Source organism: Lepus europaeus, chromosome 14 (genome assembly GCF_033115175.1).
Source record: "Lepus europaeus isolate LE1 chromosome 14, mLepTim1.pri, whole genome shotgun sequence".
Lineage (NCBI taxonomy): Eukaryota > Metazoa > Chordata > Mammalia > Lagomorpha > Leporidae > Lepus > Lepus europaeus.
Window position 1 is genome coordinate 78319453 of NC_084840.1, and position 16372 is coordinate 78335824.

Genomic DNA, 16372 nt, shown 5'->3' on the forward strand with positions numbered 1-16372 from the left:
TCAGTGTAAATTGTAGTCCATCTGGTCGTGCAGAGACTGCCCAGCGCGCCTGCGATCTGTATCTGTGTGTCAGTGTGGTTGCTGTTCTGCCGAAGGCTTTCAGTTTGAGACTGTTATTTTTCAGGTTACTGCCTTTGGATGAGAAAAGAGGACAGTCACTCCACACATTCCTGCTTTGTTCCTTTTTCTGACTAATCTTACCTTCTTTCCAAAAATCCCTCTTTTTAACCAGGGATTGTAGGTCCACGATGGGGCAGACGCAGATCACCCCCCTCACCATCATAACGAATCATTTCAGAGACGTGAGAAATAGAGCTTCTAATTTAAGCGTGGAAATCAGGAAGGACAAACTCGCCACTCTCTGTAGGTCAGAGTGGCCAGCGTTTGGTGTTGGATGGCCTCCAGAAGGCACTCTCGACCGGTCAGTCATACGAAGGGTTAAAGAGAAAATCTTTCTCTCAAAACCGAATGGCTACCCAGATCAAATCCCCTACATTCTTGTCTGGCAAGATCTAATAAATAACCCGCCGGCCTGGCTGGCACCTTTCCTTCCCACAGCTAAAATCCTAGCTCTACAGCGCACAGGATCGGGCGAGTCAGCAAGAACCACACCCCCAAGGGAGGCTGCTGCTAAACCCCGAGCCACTAAACCCTCAGCCTCTTCTTACCCCGTCCTACCTGACAGTTCAGACCCCCTACCCCTTGACCCTCCTCAATACCTTCTGCCTCCCCTAAATCCTAGGCCTGCAGAGCCAGTGAATGAGGGATCACGGGCAGCCCCACTGGAGGGAGAGAGGGAAGCAGGGGCTGACTCAGGGGGACCAGCAGAAAGGACGAGGGGTCGCACCCAACGAGCGGCGAGCCCACGCCATCCTGACTCCACTGTGGCCCTACCATTACGAGAAATCGGGCCGCCCGATGGCACCGGGAACCCTAGACTTCAGTATTGGCCCTTCTCCACCAGTGACCTCTATAACTGGAAGACACAAAATGCCCGTTTTTCTGACAATCCCAAAGATTTGATTTCTCTTTTAGATAGCGTTATGTTTACTCACCAGCCCACCTGGGATGACTGCCAACAACTTCTCCGAATCCTGTTTACCACAGAGGAGCGAGAACAATCCAGTTAGAAGCCAGGAAATTGGTTCCTGGTGACGATGGTCAACCCACTGCCAACCCAGATTTAATCAATGATGCTTTTCCTTTGACCAGACCCCTACAAGATGGCTGGGACTACAACACGGCAGAAGGTAGGGGACGGCTACGGGTTTATCGCCAGACTCTAATGGCGGGTCTCCGGGCAGCGGCACGCAAGCCCACTAATTTGGCTAAGGTATATGCAGTTAATCAAGAAAAGACAGAGTCCCCTTCAGGGTATTTAAAAAGATTAATGAAAGCCTTTAGACAGTTCACGCCTATGGACCCAGAGGCCCCCAAAAACCAAGCAGCAGTAGTTATGTCGTTTGTAAATCAGGCTGCTCCTAACATTAAAAAGAAGTTACAGAAACTAGAAGACCTGGAGGGAAAGAACATTCAGAATTTACTTAGGATTGCTCAGAGAGTTTTTAATAATAGGAATGCCCCCAAAGAAAAGCAGTTGAGGGCAACAGAAAAGATGACTAGAGTACTGGTGGCTGCAGTTCAAGGAAAGCAACCGCAGGAAAATTCCACACGCCCAAAAACACCCTATAAAAAATTAGATAAAGACCAGTGTGCCTATTGCAAGGAGATCGGCCATTGGGCTAGAGACTGTCCAAAAAAGAAAAGAGCCAAGCCAGGCCGATGGCAGGAAACACCTTCCATGCAACCCCCTGCTGTACTAGTGACCCAAGATTCTGAAGATTAGGGGGGACGGGGTTCGGGTCCCCTCCCCGAACCCAGGGTAACTCTACAAGTGGAGGGAAATCCTGTCCAGTTCTTAGTAGTCACAGGAGCCCAGCATTCAGTTCTCACTAGCCCTAGAGGGAAGCTATCAGCCACCTCTTCTTGGGTGCAAGGAGCCACAGGAATCAAAAAGTACCCGTGGACAACTAAAAAAACTGTGGACTTGGGGACCAACAGAGTGTCCCATTCTTTCTTGGTCATCCCTAAAAGTCCATACCCCCTTCTGGGGAGAGACTTACTAACTAAAATAGGAGCCCAAATTTACTTCCTACCTGATGGGCCAAAGGTGACGGATTCACACGGTGGGCCAGTTTCAGTATTAACTCTGTCCCTGGAAAATGAATACCACATTCACCAACAACCTGAGGAGCCTGGACAAGAAATTGACAGGTGGGGCCAGTGCTTCCCAGAGGCATGGGCAGAGACTGGGGGAATGGGACTGGCTGCCCACCGACCAGCCATATACATAGAGACAAAACCTGGGGTGGATCCGGTCCGGGTTTGACAATACCCTATGCCCCTAGAAGCAAGAGTGGAAATTACACCCCACATTCGGCGCCTCCTAGACCAGGGAGTTCTGCGACCATGCCAATCGGCCTGGAACACGCCTCTATTGCCAGTGCGTAAGCCCACCACGGGAGACTATCGGCCTGTACAGGACTTAAGGGAGGTTAACAAAAGAACTATTAATATCCACCCAACAGTGCCAAACCCCTACACCCTCCTTAGTGCTCTCAGTCCTAAAAAACAATGGTATACTGTTTTAGATCTAAAAAATGCTTTCTTTAGCTTACCCCTAACACCTAAGAGCCAAGAGCTTTTCGCCTTCAAATGGACGGACCCAGAGAGAGGCATCAATGGACAGCTAACTTGGACACGGCTGCCACAAGGGTTTAAAAACTCTCCCACCCTATTTGATGAGGCTCTTCATAAAGACCTGAGTGAGTACCGACAGACACACCTAAACCTAACCCTCTTACAATATGTAGATGATCTACTGATAGCAGCACAGACCCTCGAGGAATGCACCCGAGGAACGGAGGACCTCTTGCACACTTTGGGGAGCCTGGGCTACAGAGCATCTGCTAAGAAGGCCCAACTCTGCAAGACTGAGGTAACATACCTGGGGTACCTATTGAAAGGGGGGCAACGATGGCTGACCCCTGCACGCAAAGAGACTGTGCTCCGAATCCCCCAACCGCAATCACAACGACAGGTTCGGGAGTTTCTGGGGTCAGCCGGCTTCTGCCGATTGTGGATCCCTGGGTTTGCTGAGTTGGCCAAACCCCTCTACCTGATGACAAAAGATCAGCAGCCCTTCCAATGGACAGAGTAGGCTGAAAAAGCCTTTCAGCAGATAAAAACAGCGCTGCTCTCGGCCCCAGCACTGGGACTCCCTGATGCCTCCAAGCCTTTTCAACTATTTGTGGACAAGAGCAAGGGGGTAGCTAAGGGAGTTCTGACTTAGCCCATAGGCCCTTGGAAACGGCCTGTAGTGTACTTATCAAAGAAACTTGACTCTGTAGCCGCCGGATGGCCCCCTTGTCTCAGAATGATAGCGGCTACTGCCCTGATGGTAAAAGATGCAGACAAGCTAACCATGGGGCAAGAACTGCAGGTCACCACACCCCATGCTGTTGAAGGCCTCCTAAAGCAGCCTCCCGACTGATGGCTCAGCAATGCACGGCTAACTCACTACCAAGGGCTGTTGCTAAACCCTCTCAGAATTTTCTTTCAGCCACCAACCACCCTAAACCCTGCCTCCCTGCTCCCTGACCCGGACCTGGAAGCTCCACTCCATGATTGTGTCGAGGTGTTAGCCCAGGTGCATGGAGTAAGGGAAGATCTATGGGATCACCCCCTGCCCAACACTGAGGTAACCTGGTTTACCGACAGGAGCAGCTTTGTACATCAAGGACAGAGGTATGCGGGGGCAGCGGTGGTGTCAGAGACTGAGATAATATGGGCCGAGCCCCTGCCGGCAGACACCTCAGCACAGAAAGCGGAACTGATAGCCCTAACCCAAGCTTTAAAACTGGAAAATGGAAAAAGACTTACGGTCTACACTGATAGCCGGTATGCCTTTGCCACTGCCCATATACATGGGGCTATATATCGTAAAAGAGGTCTCCTGACAGCAGAGGAAAAAACCATAAAAAACAAAAAAGAAATCTTAGCTCTCCTAGCTGCTTTATGGGAGCCAAAAAGATTGGCAATTGTGCATTGCCTGTGCCACCAGAAACCTATAGACCCCGTGTCAAGGGGCAATTATTTCACTGATCAGACTGCTAAGAAAATAGCTATGTCCCCAATTCAGGCTGTAGTCGTGCAACAACAATTCCCTGATCCAGGGCCCAGGAATTTGCCTCCAACGCCCGAGTACACCGAGGAAGATCTGCAATGGGTAAAAACACTCCCTGAGGCACAGCTCCTTAATGAGTGGTGGAGAGACTCTAAATGTCGCATCATACTCTCCAAAAAACTAAAAAAAAGAGTATTACAAAAAATCCACCACAGCACTCACCTAGGCACCAGGAGGATACAGGACTTAATGAGACAAACGAAACTACAAATAAAAGAGGCCCCCAACAAAATTGACCAAATTGTTGTCAAATGTAAAGTCTGTCAACTCACTAATGCAGGAAGAAATGTTCAGAATTCTGGAACAAGACAGCGAGGAGATAAACCAGGAGCCTATTGGGAAGTAAATTTTACTGAGGTAAAGCCAAGAAAGTACGGGTACAAATACTTATTAGTTTTTGTAGATACCTTTTCAGGATGGGTAAAAGCCTTTCCCACTAAGAATAAAACAGCCCAGGTGGTGGCCAAAAAGATACTGGAGGACATCTTACCCAGGTATGGATTTCCAGTAATAATAGGCTCGGACAATGGACCGGCATTTGTCTCTAAGGTAAGTCAGGGGTTGGCTTCCATACTTGGGGCAGATTAAAAATTACATTGTGCATACAGGCCCCAAAGTTCAGGACAGGTAAAAAAAATGAACAGAACATTAAAGGAGACTTTAACCAAATTGACCATGGAGATTGGCGCAAACTGGGTAGCCATCCTCCCCTACGCTCTGTATAGGGTTCGCAATTCCCCATACAAACTAGGGCTTACTCCCTATAAAATTTTGTTTGGCAGGCCACCTCCCATTATACCTAATCTTAAAAAAAATCTAATTAAAAATGACGACGATTTTAAACTCCTGTCTTCACTCCAAATCCTGCAGGGGGTCCACGAACAGGTGTGGCAAAAACTGAAAGACCTGTACGAGACAGGGCCTCCTCCGGTGCCCCACAGCTACCGGCCGGGCGACTGGGTGTTTGTAAAGCGCCACCGACGGGAAAACTTAAAACCCAGGTGAAAGGGACCCTTCCAAGTCATCTTGACGACCCCCACTGCCCTCAAGGTAGATGGAGTGTCCTCCTGGGTTCATCACACACACGCTAAATCAGCGGACCCGTTCCAGGACCTCATAAAACCTCTGACATCCAAGTCGACTTGGAGGGTCGACAAAACCCGAAATAAAAGTCACCCCCTAAAGCTTAGATTGCGTCGTATCCCGCAGGCCACTGATCACCCGAGAAATGAGGCCTGACCTCATAATCCTACTGATTCTGTCTGTCGGGGGGAGAGTGACTTTGGACATCATTCCTCACCAACCTCCACCAGGCTACTGGACCTTAAGTGTGACGGAAAGAGTAATTGACCGCTATAATGGCACAGGACAGCCCACGTTCATCGTAGATCTCTGCACCCTGTGACAGGAAGTGGACACGAGGCTGATCTCCAGGCCCGGAGTTAAGACATTTACCTCACTAGCCGATTGGCATTGAAATCCCGGAGTAAGGTTGGTGGGGTGTGGGCAAACTGGTATAGAGGCCAACTTACAACAAACTAAATGGTATGTCTGTCCTGCAGAAGGCTCCCCAGGCTGTGGGGGGGCAGGCGATTATTACTGCCATCACTGGAAATGTAAGACAATAGCCCCATGGTTAACTCCTAGGGACAAAAATCTGGAGATGGCCAGAGTGGGTGGGTCAAGTCCTCAGGTAAAAAAAAAAAAAAACCCAATCCAAATTAAGGTAAAAACATGGCAAAAAATACAAAATTCTCAATGGGTTAAGAAAAAAACATGGGGACTGAGACTATATGTCTCCGGGTCTGACCCAGGCATTCAGTTTACAATCCAGTGGTGGTCTCAACCAAGCCTCACAATTGGGGTGGGGCCGAATAAGTTCCTTATTCCCGAGCCTGAGCCCTCACCAACCCAAAGACCCAGACCCAACCCAAGTCCTCCTCCCAGGGTAAAAAAGGGCAAGGACTGACCCATTATGACCAGCCAAGGCAAAGGTTCAAAATCAAAAGAGGCACGCAAAGACAGGGCCCGACCTGCCTCAACCAGTAACAAAAAAATGTCAAAACCCCAACAATCTGGTCCACTGTGGCGACTCTTAAATAGTGCTTATGTGGCCCTGAACGCTTCTTTCCCTAACTTAACTAATTCCTGCTGGCTTTGTTATCAGGCCTCGCCACCCTATTATGAGGCGTCAGCCGTGACAGGTCTCTCACTCTCTGGGACAACCCAAGAGGGCTGCCGCTGGCAGAGACAGATGGAATCTGGGACCACCTTACAGGTTGTGCGGGGTCGTGGAGCATGCATATCCCCCACGGTTTCTGCTGGATCAATGTGTAATCATACTGTCCTCAGTAATGCCTCCCTGTTCTACCCAGCGCCGGGAAATACGTGGTGGGCCTGTAATGCTTCGGGAGTGACCCCGTGTGTGTCAGGGACAGTGTTACAAAGCAATAATAAATGGTGCCTTCTAGTTAAATTGTACCCTCAAATAATATATCATCCCTATAAGAAACTCCTGTCCAGCCTGAGGCCCACCACGTCACTCAGCAGAGAGCGCCGGGAAGTGGCAACTGCTATAATCACAGTAGCTGGACTGTTAGGGCTGGCAGGGACAGGGTTGGGAGCCACTGCAGTAGCCAGGCAAGGAAGCCAGTATTCAGCTCTCCGAATGGCGATAGATAAAGACTTAACAAAAATTAACCGATCTATCGCTGGCTTAACCAAGTCTCTCAGATCCCTGTCAGAAGTTGTCCTCCAAAATAGGCGAGGACTGGACTTGCTGTTTCTACAGCAGAGAGGACTGTGCGCTGCCTTGGGGGAGGAGTGTTGTTTCTATGCCGACCACACAGGAGTAGTAGAGGACTCCATGGCTAAAGTACGTAAGGGACTAAAAAAAAAAAAAAAAAAAAAAAAAAAAAAAAAAAATGGTTTAAATCATGGTTTAATTATTCTCCTTGGCTAACAACTTTATTATCAGCTATAATTGGCCCTTTACTTCTGTTAATAATAATCTTAACCATAGGCCCCTGTGTTATCAACAAACTAGTAACATTTGTTAAAGACAGGATAAACACGGTCCAGCTTATGGTGCTGCGGACACAGTACCAAGCCTTAAATAAACAAAAATTATAAAACTAAAGGCCTATAAAAGAGCCAAGATTGGCTCCAAAAAAGTCTCATGTAAAAGGGGGGAATGAGAAGGCACCTGCACAACCAGCTTTTACTATGCCTTTATTATTTATTGTACTAGTGCTATCATTATTTCAATGTAACCTAAAGTGTAACCACGTTAGCTTGTTAGGCAACCATTAGTAAAAAGAAGCAATGCTAGACTTTATAATATGTATTATGTTAGGTGATGAGTTAAGTAATCCAGTAACTATATTAAGTTGATTATTGTATGACCTGAACCGCTGCCCATTCCTGGCACTCGTTATTGTACACTCCCCTTCCCTCCATCTGGCCAGATGTGACCCTACCCTGACCCAGGCCCAGGAATGTAAAGTAATTATCTATACCTATAGGGTTCAAAGCTTTAGATAACAACTAGCCACTACCCCCGGAGTCAGCAGCTGCAATGCCGGGACTTATCAGAAGTGTCAACTTGATCTACAGCATCCCCTTAACACTTGCTTGTAATGGATAATAAAAACTCTGTAACAATTAGGCTCGGGGCTTCTCGGAGGGCTTCCTCTGCTGGAGGCACTGAGAGGCCCGAGTTCGAACTCGAAATAAAAACGACCCTGCTTATTAGCTTCAACTTCAGTCTCTGGTGGTGTGACTTTCAGGGGACCATGGACTTGGGGGCATAACAGTTTGGTTTTTCCTGGTACAATAAAGGAGAGAGACTGCCCTGCCTCATTTCTCTCAGGGCATTAACTACAGAACCTTCCTTTCTCTGACCCCTGGATGCAGGTTAATCTTTCTGAAAGCTGAATAAGGCTTGAGCCACCCTTTCTGCTCATGAAATCTTTCCGGAAAGATGTGGGAGCCTTCACAGTGACACGTGTATGCCACAGAACACAGCGCCCTGGCTCAGCTTCCCTGGAAGTGTAGGAGTGCAGCTTGGGCAGGTGTCTTGCTCCAAGCTGCAAAGCTGTCTCCTGCTGTAAAGATCCTAGAAGTTTTCAGTGTCTTTAGAACAAGGGCAACTAGCTGATGGCCAGATGTGTTGGGGGATTAACTCCATGTGACAAGGGGGCCCGTCAGGTTTCTCACCTGAGAACAGGTATTGCTTGCCTTGAGAACATGTACGTAGTGGGCTGTGTCTCTTTCTCTATAAAAATGGTGCAATTTTGTTCTGTGGAGTTACTACTTCTCTCTCTCATCCTTCATCCTGTGAGTCCTCTCTCCAAGAGGTGGGAGTGGGTGTGGTCATTCATTGGACCTCCCCCGCATACTCTAACAGTGGCTCTGAGATGTCACACAGAAACACCCTATGATCATTTTCATGGGTCTCTAATTTAATACAAAATGGTCTCTTTTGATTCCTGGTGAATTATGAGTACACAATATTTCTTTCCTGTGTAGAGTGAGTAGTAGCCTGAATAAACAAATTTGAAATCAGGAAAGTTGGAGCTTTGTGTCTCAGCCCTGCCACTTACTGGCTGTATGACTTTGGTCAAGACACTTAACCACTCTTCAGTTTGGCCATAGCTCTTAAAGAGAGATCTCGTGAATCCCTTCCATTACTGCTATCCATAAAGTGGAATGTGGTGAGCTTATCTTTCTCTGCAGGGAGAATGGCATGTGGGGCTCCACCAGCCAAGAAAACAAGCCCAGCCACAGAATAATGCACTGGGTGCACAGGAAAATCCTAAGATGTGACAGGTCAACCAGTGTGGGCATGTGTGTGTGTCTTTGAGGCCATAAACACACACACTGCCACAGTAAAACCAGAATCATGGGACGGACATTCGATCCAGCAGTTAAGTCACCACTTGGAATACCTGAATCCCATATCAGAGTGCCCAGGTTCGAGTCTTGGCTCCTCCACTTCCAATCCAGCTTCATGGTCACGCACACCTTGGAAGGCCACAGGTTCCAGTTCAAGTAGTTGGGACCTGAACTGAGTTCCAGGCTCCTGCTTCGGCCTAGTCCAGCCCTGGCTGCTGCAGGCATTTGGGAAGTGAAACAGTGGATGGAAGATCTCTCTGTGTCTATCTCTGTGTCTTTCAAATAAAATGAAAATAAAGTAAAAACCAGATTCTTGTGAGCAGCTGCCAGTTGCAATCTGTATGAGATACTCAAACATCCCTGGAGCCCATGGACAGGAAACACTGGATGCATCGCAATCCTCTCAGGGATCACTCTCTGGGTAGTCCAAGGGGCACCCTGCTAGGCCACAGCAGAGGCAACAGCTCAGGTAACACCAGGGCCTCTTGAACCCAAGAAGCTGGGGCTCTGGGTGGAGAAGGCCAACAAGGGGTGGTGAGGGACAGGAGAGTTCAGGACAAAGAAGAGCTGAGTATCCCACATCTTCCCCCTAAGGCCCTCTGTCTTCCTTCCAAACACATCGTGAAATGTTGGTGCAGAGATGCCACGAGTTTTGAGTTGGCCCCTGTAGACACATACACACACACACACACTCTCTCTCTCTCTCTCTCTTTCACACACACACACACACACACACACACATATTCTCATGGTGGGCAGTCATCCTCCTGGCTATCATCTCTGCAACAATCCATTAGTAAATCCAAACTCTACACAAGGAGAACAAGACCTGCTGGGTGCATTTTTTCTTTTTAAACTAAAAATTCACTTGTGGATTCTAAGACATTTCACCACAGGATAATCTGTCGTAAGACACACCTATCTTGCACCCTAACCAAAAGGACTTTTATGATGACATTGCCATCTATCGGGGGTCCTTTGGCCTGATGTTAACTCTCAAAGAGAGCTTGCAGATGGGATCTAAGGCTTCGGTAATCACAGCACCCGTGTTGAGCGAGTGCTCTTTTTGTTCCTATTCACTGGGGAGGAAGTGAAAGCTCAGAGTGCTCAGTGTCGCACAGGATGAAGGACAGCCAAGAATGAACCACAAGCCCTGTCAGTCCTTGCAAACACTGTGGTCTAAACTAGAGATGGCTCGGGGCCAGCGCTGTGGCATAGTGGGTAAAGCTGCCGCCTCCAGTGCTGGCATCCCATATGGGCACCAGTTCATGTCCTGGCTGCTCTGCTTCCAATCCAGCTCTCTGCTGTGGCCTGGGAAAGCAGTAGAAGATGGCTCAAGTCCTTGGGCCCTTGCACCTGCATAGGAGACCCGGAAGAACCTCCTGCCTCAGAGACCCGGAAGTGGCTTCTGGCTTTGGATTAGCTCAGCTCTGGCCATTGCAGCCAATTGGAGAGTGAACCAGCAGATGGAAGACTCTCTCTCTCTCTCTTTTTCTCTGCCTATCCTTCTCTCTGTGTGTAACTCTTTCAAATAAATAAATAAATCTTTAAAAAAAAATAAACTAGAGATAACTCTTAACAAGGAGCCCCGAGGGGTCAATGGTGAGAGAACAGAGTCCCTGGACTTGCCTGTAGAAAAATCACAACTGAATTTCACCCACTTCTAACTGAAATTTAATAGTATTTCTTCCAATGACAAATGTAGATTACAGAGAGCAATAGTATTAACAGTCCCTGCGAGCAGTGTCACCATCAGCAACAAAAATGTCACAGGTATTTCTATGGTGCATCAAAGCTGTTGTGGATACAACAAAACATCGCAGATCCTTATCACCACTTGTGGTTGTTACCACAGCTGCTGCTGGAGTCTGATCCGGACCTCACAGGCGCTGCCTGGGACAAGCAGCAGAGGAGGGGCTGGGCTAGAGATGGAGCGACAAGTTTATCAAACCTGTGGCCCTGAGAGAGCTCAAAACCTGTTCAGGATTCACTGTGCGGGTTATCGGACAAGGACAAGGCGCCAGGGGTTTGTTGCATGGTTACCATAAGAAGGTGGGTGGCAGCCTGAGATGGCCCCAGAGAGTTGTTGTTGGACTTTGAAGGCCCTGCAGCAGGGGCCAAAATGCTGACTTCAGCCTCACAAAAATGCACCCAGCTGAGGGAAAAGTGGCAGGGATCCCTGAGGGTCTGGGAGTCTGTTCCAGGGGCAAGCAGTGATCATGACCAATTGCCAACCTGCTTTGAGCTAATGAAAACAGATGACCCCAGAGGTAGCCCCGCCCTCAGCCCCCGCAGGCTCGGAGTGGGCTGGGGTCTCCTCCCCTGTGGGGGAGGGGCGTGAGGTCCTGACCCCGCGCCGTGAAAGGAGAACCCTTGGAGCTGTTCCCAGTGATGCCTTTCCCGGGTGTAGGAGAACTGACTCTGCATTGGTTTCCACAATCAAAGAAGGGCAGGGCATTCAGGGAGGAAAAAAGCGGTTCAGGAACCGGACCGTGTGTGTCCCATGTGGGGCCAGGCATGGGTGTCGGCTGTTGACCACCACCCCTCCCCGACTCAGGAACAAACCAGAACAGATGAAAAGCCCACTCTCGTAAAATCCCTGAAACACGATTATAAGACTTAGTATGTATCTAAGCATGGTACCGACCTCAACTCCCTGGAACACAGAAAGGGAAAGAGGAGGGGGCGAGGGCGGGGGGTGGGGAGCCAAAGAAAACGTCACCTATTTCTCGAAGGCGCTGTGGGCCGTCTGGAGGTCCGGGTTTGGAATAGCAATTCTCGTCCCTACCGTTTCTCCTGCTAGCAACAGCAATCAGACTCTGCGGACTCTGACTTGGAGAGCTCTGGGAAAACACAGTTGGTATTTTAGGCTGGCACACTCTTCCAGAGGGCACGTCCCTGGCATTCCCCATGCTAATGAGAGCAACTACTAGAAGAAAAAATGTATGCATTGGAATTGTACGTAGATGGATTAACAGAACTCCTTGAGAAGACTGGACAATGGCCCGGAGCAACCCAATGAACAGAGACTGGACCAGGAAGCCCCAACAGTCCTGTTACAGTGCTCTCCTCTCCCAAATGCCAGTCCCTGATGTGCACTCTTCAGTGAGGCTGTGCTGGAGAAAGCCACGTTGGGGAAACACCGACACAAAACCCTGGACAGTTGAGGCCAGTGTTGTGGTGCAGCCAGTTAAGCTGCAACTTGGGATGCTGGCATACCCTATTGGAGTGTCAGTTCCAGTCCTGGCTGCTCCACTTTGAATCCAGCTCCCTGCGAATGTGCCTGGGAAAGCAGTGGAAGATGACCCAAGTGCTTGGGTCCCTGTAACCCACATGGGAGATCAAGATGGAGCTCCTGGTGAGCAGCTTTGTCCTGATCCAGTCCTGGCCATTGTAGCCATTTGGGAACAAGCAGATGGAAACTCATTCCCTCCCCCCACCCCGCTTCTCCCTGTCACTCTGCCTTTCAAATACACACACACACACACACATATATATCTTAAAAGAAAATAAAACCCTGGAGTCTAACACTGTGGTGCAGCAGGTTATGCCGCCACCTGTTGCCAGCACCGCATATGAGCACCAGTTCGAGTCCTGGATACTCCACTTCTGATCTAGCTTCCTGCTGAGATGTCTGGGAAAACAGCAAAAGACGGATCCCTGTCACCCATGCGAGAGACCTGGCTCTGGCTCTGACTTGGCCCAGCCCTGGAGGTTGTACCCATTTTGGGAGTCACCCAAGTAGATGGAAGATTCTCTCTCTCTCTCTCTCTCTCTCTCTTCCTCCCTCCCTCCCTCCCTCCCTTTCAAATAACTAAATAAACCTTAAAAAACAAACAAATCCTGGACGGCTCTCAAAGAAGCATTATCATTCTCCACCCCCCCTCCCTGCCTGCCTTGTACCTTGGCCACCCAAAACGAATCTTATCACTGCCATTTGCAGGGTGAATTGTCAAGGCCCCATTCAGCTTCCACAGACTTTGTGAGGAAGTCCCTGTCCATAGCAACTTTGGAGTCTTGGCTGATTTTTCACTTCCTCCCAGTTCTCCTGTTCTCCTCTCCCCTGGTGTGGTTGTTGGGGTGGGCATGGATGGCTCCCCCCTGGTCTTGCTCCTCAGTCCACCCCCTGCCCCCTCCCATTTTTCTCTCCTGCTCCATCTCCTTTTCTTCTGAGCCACTACAAAGCTCCAAGGACAGCTCATTGTCAAGAGGCACAACTATGATGTCCCTACTGGGTCTATGACATCAGCATTTGGTGGGGCCTAGGGGAGGAGAGACAGATTAAGATGGACAAGGTTGTGGCAAGGGAGCCATGAAGCCCCGCCCTCGATTCAGAACAGAGACTGATCCTCCACGAAAGCATGGAGCTCAGCGTGACAGGCAGAGTTAGATAGTGAGAGAGAGAGAGAGAGAGAGAGAGAGAGAGAGAGAGAGAGAGGTCTTCCTTCCATTGGTTCACCCCCCAAATGGCTGTTATGGCAGGCGTGCTGTGCCAATCCAAAGCCAGGAGCCAGGTGCTTCCTCCTGGTCTCCCATGCAGGTACAGGGCCCAAGCACTTGGGCTATCCTCCACTGTCTTCCCGGGCCACAACAGAGAGCTGGACTGGAAGAGGAGCAACCAGGACAGAATCTGGTGCCCTGACCGGGACTAGAACCTGGGGTGCTGGCGCCACAAAAGGAGGATTAGCCTAGCGACACTGGCCATCCTACATTTTCTGAATCAACATTTTTGGTGAAGTTTTGAGATCTGAATTTTTTTAAAATGATTTATCTATTAACTTGAAAGGCAGAGTTACACACATACACACACACACAATTTTCCATCCATTGATTCACTCCCCAAATGAGTGCAATGGCCAGGGCTGGGCCAAGGTGAAGCCAGAAGCTTGGAACTCCATGCAAATCTCCAACATGGGTGGCTGGGGCCCAAGCACTCTCTCTTTCTTCTTCTGCTTTCCCAGGCATATTAAATTAACAAGGAGCTGGATCAGAAGCAGAGCAGGTGGGATTTGAACCAGTGCTCATATAGGATGCTGGCATGCGAGCAGTGGCTTAACCTGCTGTACCACAATGCCAACCTCAGGATCTACAGTTTTAGAAAGCCCTGGAAGTGATACTTTTTCAGACTTCAAATCTGATACCACTTCTATGGGGTACACACCTCTCACTGAATTTTCTCTCTTGATGTAGTTGCTTCTCCTCATTCAGATCTAGCATAGGGCTCCTGATTGGCTCTGCAATACCACAGGGAGCATTAAGCCCATTTCTTCATCTTCTCCTTGGACAGTCTGGCATTCCACCCTTACTCTCATTCTCATTCTTGCTTGTGAGAATAAAGGCATCAGCCTTCATTTCCTGACTGCGTCGGTGGAAGAGAGGGGTCTAGTTGTATGTTAGCAGTGGGCCAGGCCTCAGACCCACCTGGGGCTAATACATGGAAATGGCCTTTGTGAGAGAGACGTGAGCAGCCCACCTCACTGAGGGTGTACTTGTGCTCCTTTGTAGCTCAGATTGGGACCCCAGCAACCAACCCATTTCTGATGGCAGGACCTCTGTCCCAACTGGACTAGATACTCTTTCTTTGAGGACAGAGATGGTATTTGTTGGTCCATTAGTCAGGCTTCTCCAGAGAAATAGATCTGATACAGTCTATCTGTCATCTATCTATCCATCCATCCATCCATCCATCCATGTGTCATCTCTCTGTATCTCTCCATTTCTGCTTATCTCAAAGATTTTAAGGAATTGATTCATATAATTGTTGGAGCAAGCAAGTGCAACATCTGTAGAGAAAGCTTCAGTTTGGAGTAAAAATTGATGATGTAGTCTTGAATCTGCAGCCTACATATGAGGCTTAATTTCTATACTGAAGTCAAAGGCCCAATTCCTCCCTTTTGTGCAACTTCAGTATTTGCTCTTAAGGCCTTCAACTGATAGGCAAGCTGTACCCACAGCGTGGAGGGGGATCCATACCAATGAAAGTCTAAGTGTTCAGCTCATCTAAAAAGTACTTTTCAGCTAACATCTAGACTGATGCAGGACCACACATATGGCTCCATAGTCTAGCCAAACAGGCACATAAATTTATCCCTCCAAGCTGGTTTGTTTTTAACCATTAAAAAATTAAAACCATTAAAAAAATCCCTGATCCTTGTATACAACAAAAATGACTTAATATATAGGAAGGCTTTTTTTTTAATCCCCAAATGAAATCAGTCTGTTGCACATGTGAGGGGCAGAGCAGGAGTGAGACAACCCTGATGATGGGGTGTCCTGTCTCCAGAGGTCATGCTTCCTGATGGTATTGGGCATCTGCACAGAGTGTTTGTACCTCACTGTGCAGCAGGCCAAGCTGAGTTTTCTAGAATTTTGCTGCCAGAGGCACTGATAAGCAAAGCCCTCCTAGGCAAGGATGAGAAAGGCTGGCTGGCTGGCTGACAACCTGAAGCTCTTGGCTCTGACACTTATTTGCTCTTTGTGTTCTGAGAAATGAGCATTGTGTTTTCTGAGAGCAGAGTGTAGCTTTTGTGGAGCCAGTGAAGGTGCACATCTTGTGTGTATGCTGCATGGAGTTGCACTCAGCAGTATGCCACCTCTTCCAACTCAGTTCTTTATCTCTCGGTGGGAAGGCGGTTGCTGGAAGCAGCTCTTAAGGAGAGCAGACAGAAACTCTATGCTGAGTTGGAAAGCCAAGACACTCTGGAAAAAAAAAGAAGACCTAACTGAAAGAACTCTGCGAGTGAGATCTCAGTGGAAAGAACGGGCCATCAAAGAAGGAGGTACCTTTCTCTGAAGGGAGGAGAGAACTTCCACTTTGACTATGACCCTATCGGAATAAGATCAAAGTCGGTGAACCCTAAAGGCTTCCATAGCCTTGGCCACTCATGACTAGAGCCTAGGGAGATTACTGACGCCATAAACAAGAGTGTCAAATTGTTAAGTCAACAACAGGAGTCACTGTGTACTTATATCTCATGTGGGATCTGTCCTTAATGTGTTGTCCAATGTGACTACTGAAACAGTATTTTTACACTTTGTGTTTCTGTGTGGGTGCAAACTGATGAAATCTTTACTTAGTATATACTGAATCGATCTTCTGTATATAAAGATAATTGAAAATGAAAAAAAAAACCTGGTGTTAAATTGGAAATTGCATAGAAAATTAATTAATTTTTAAAAAATATTATGTAGGATCTCTGTCTTTAATGTGCTGTACACTGTTATTTAATG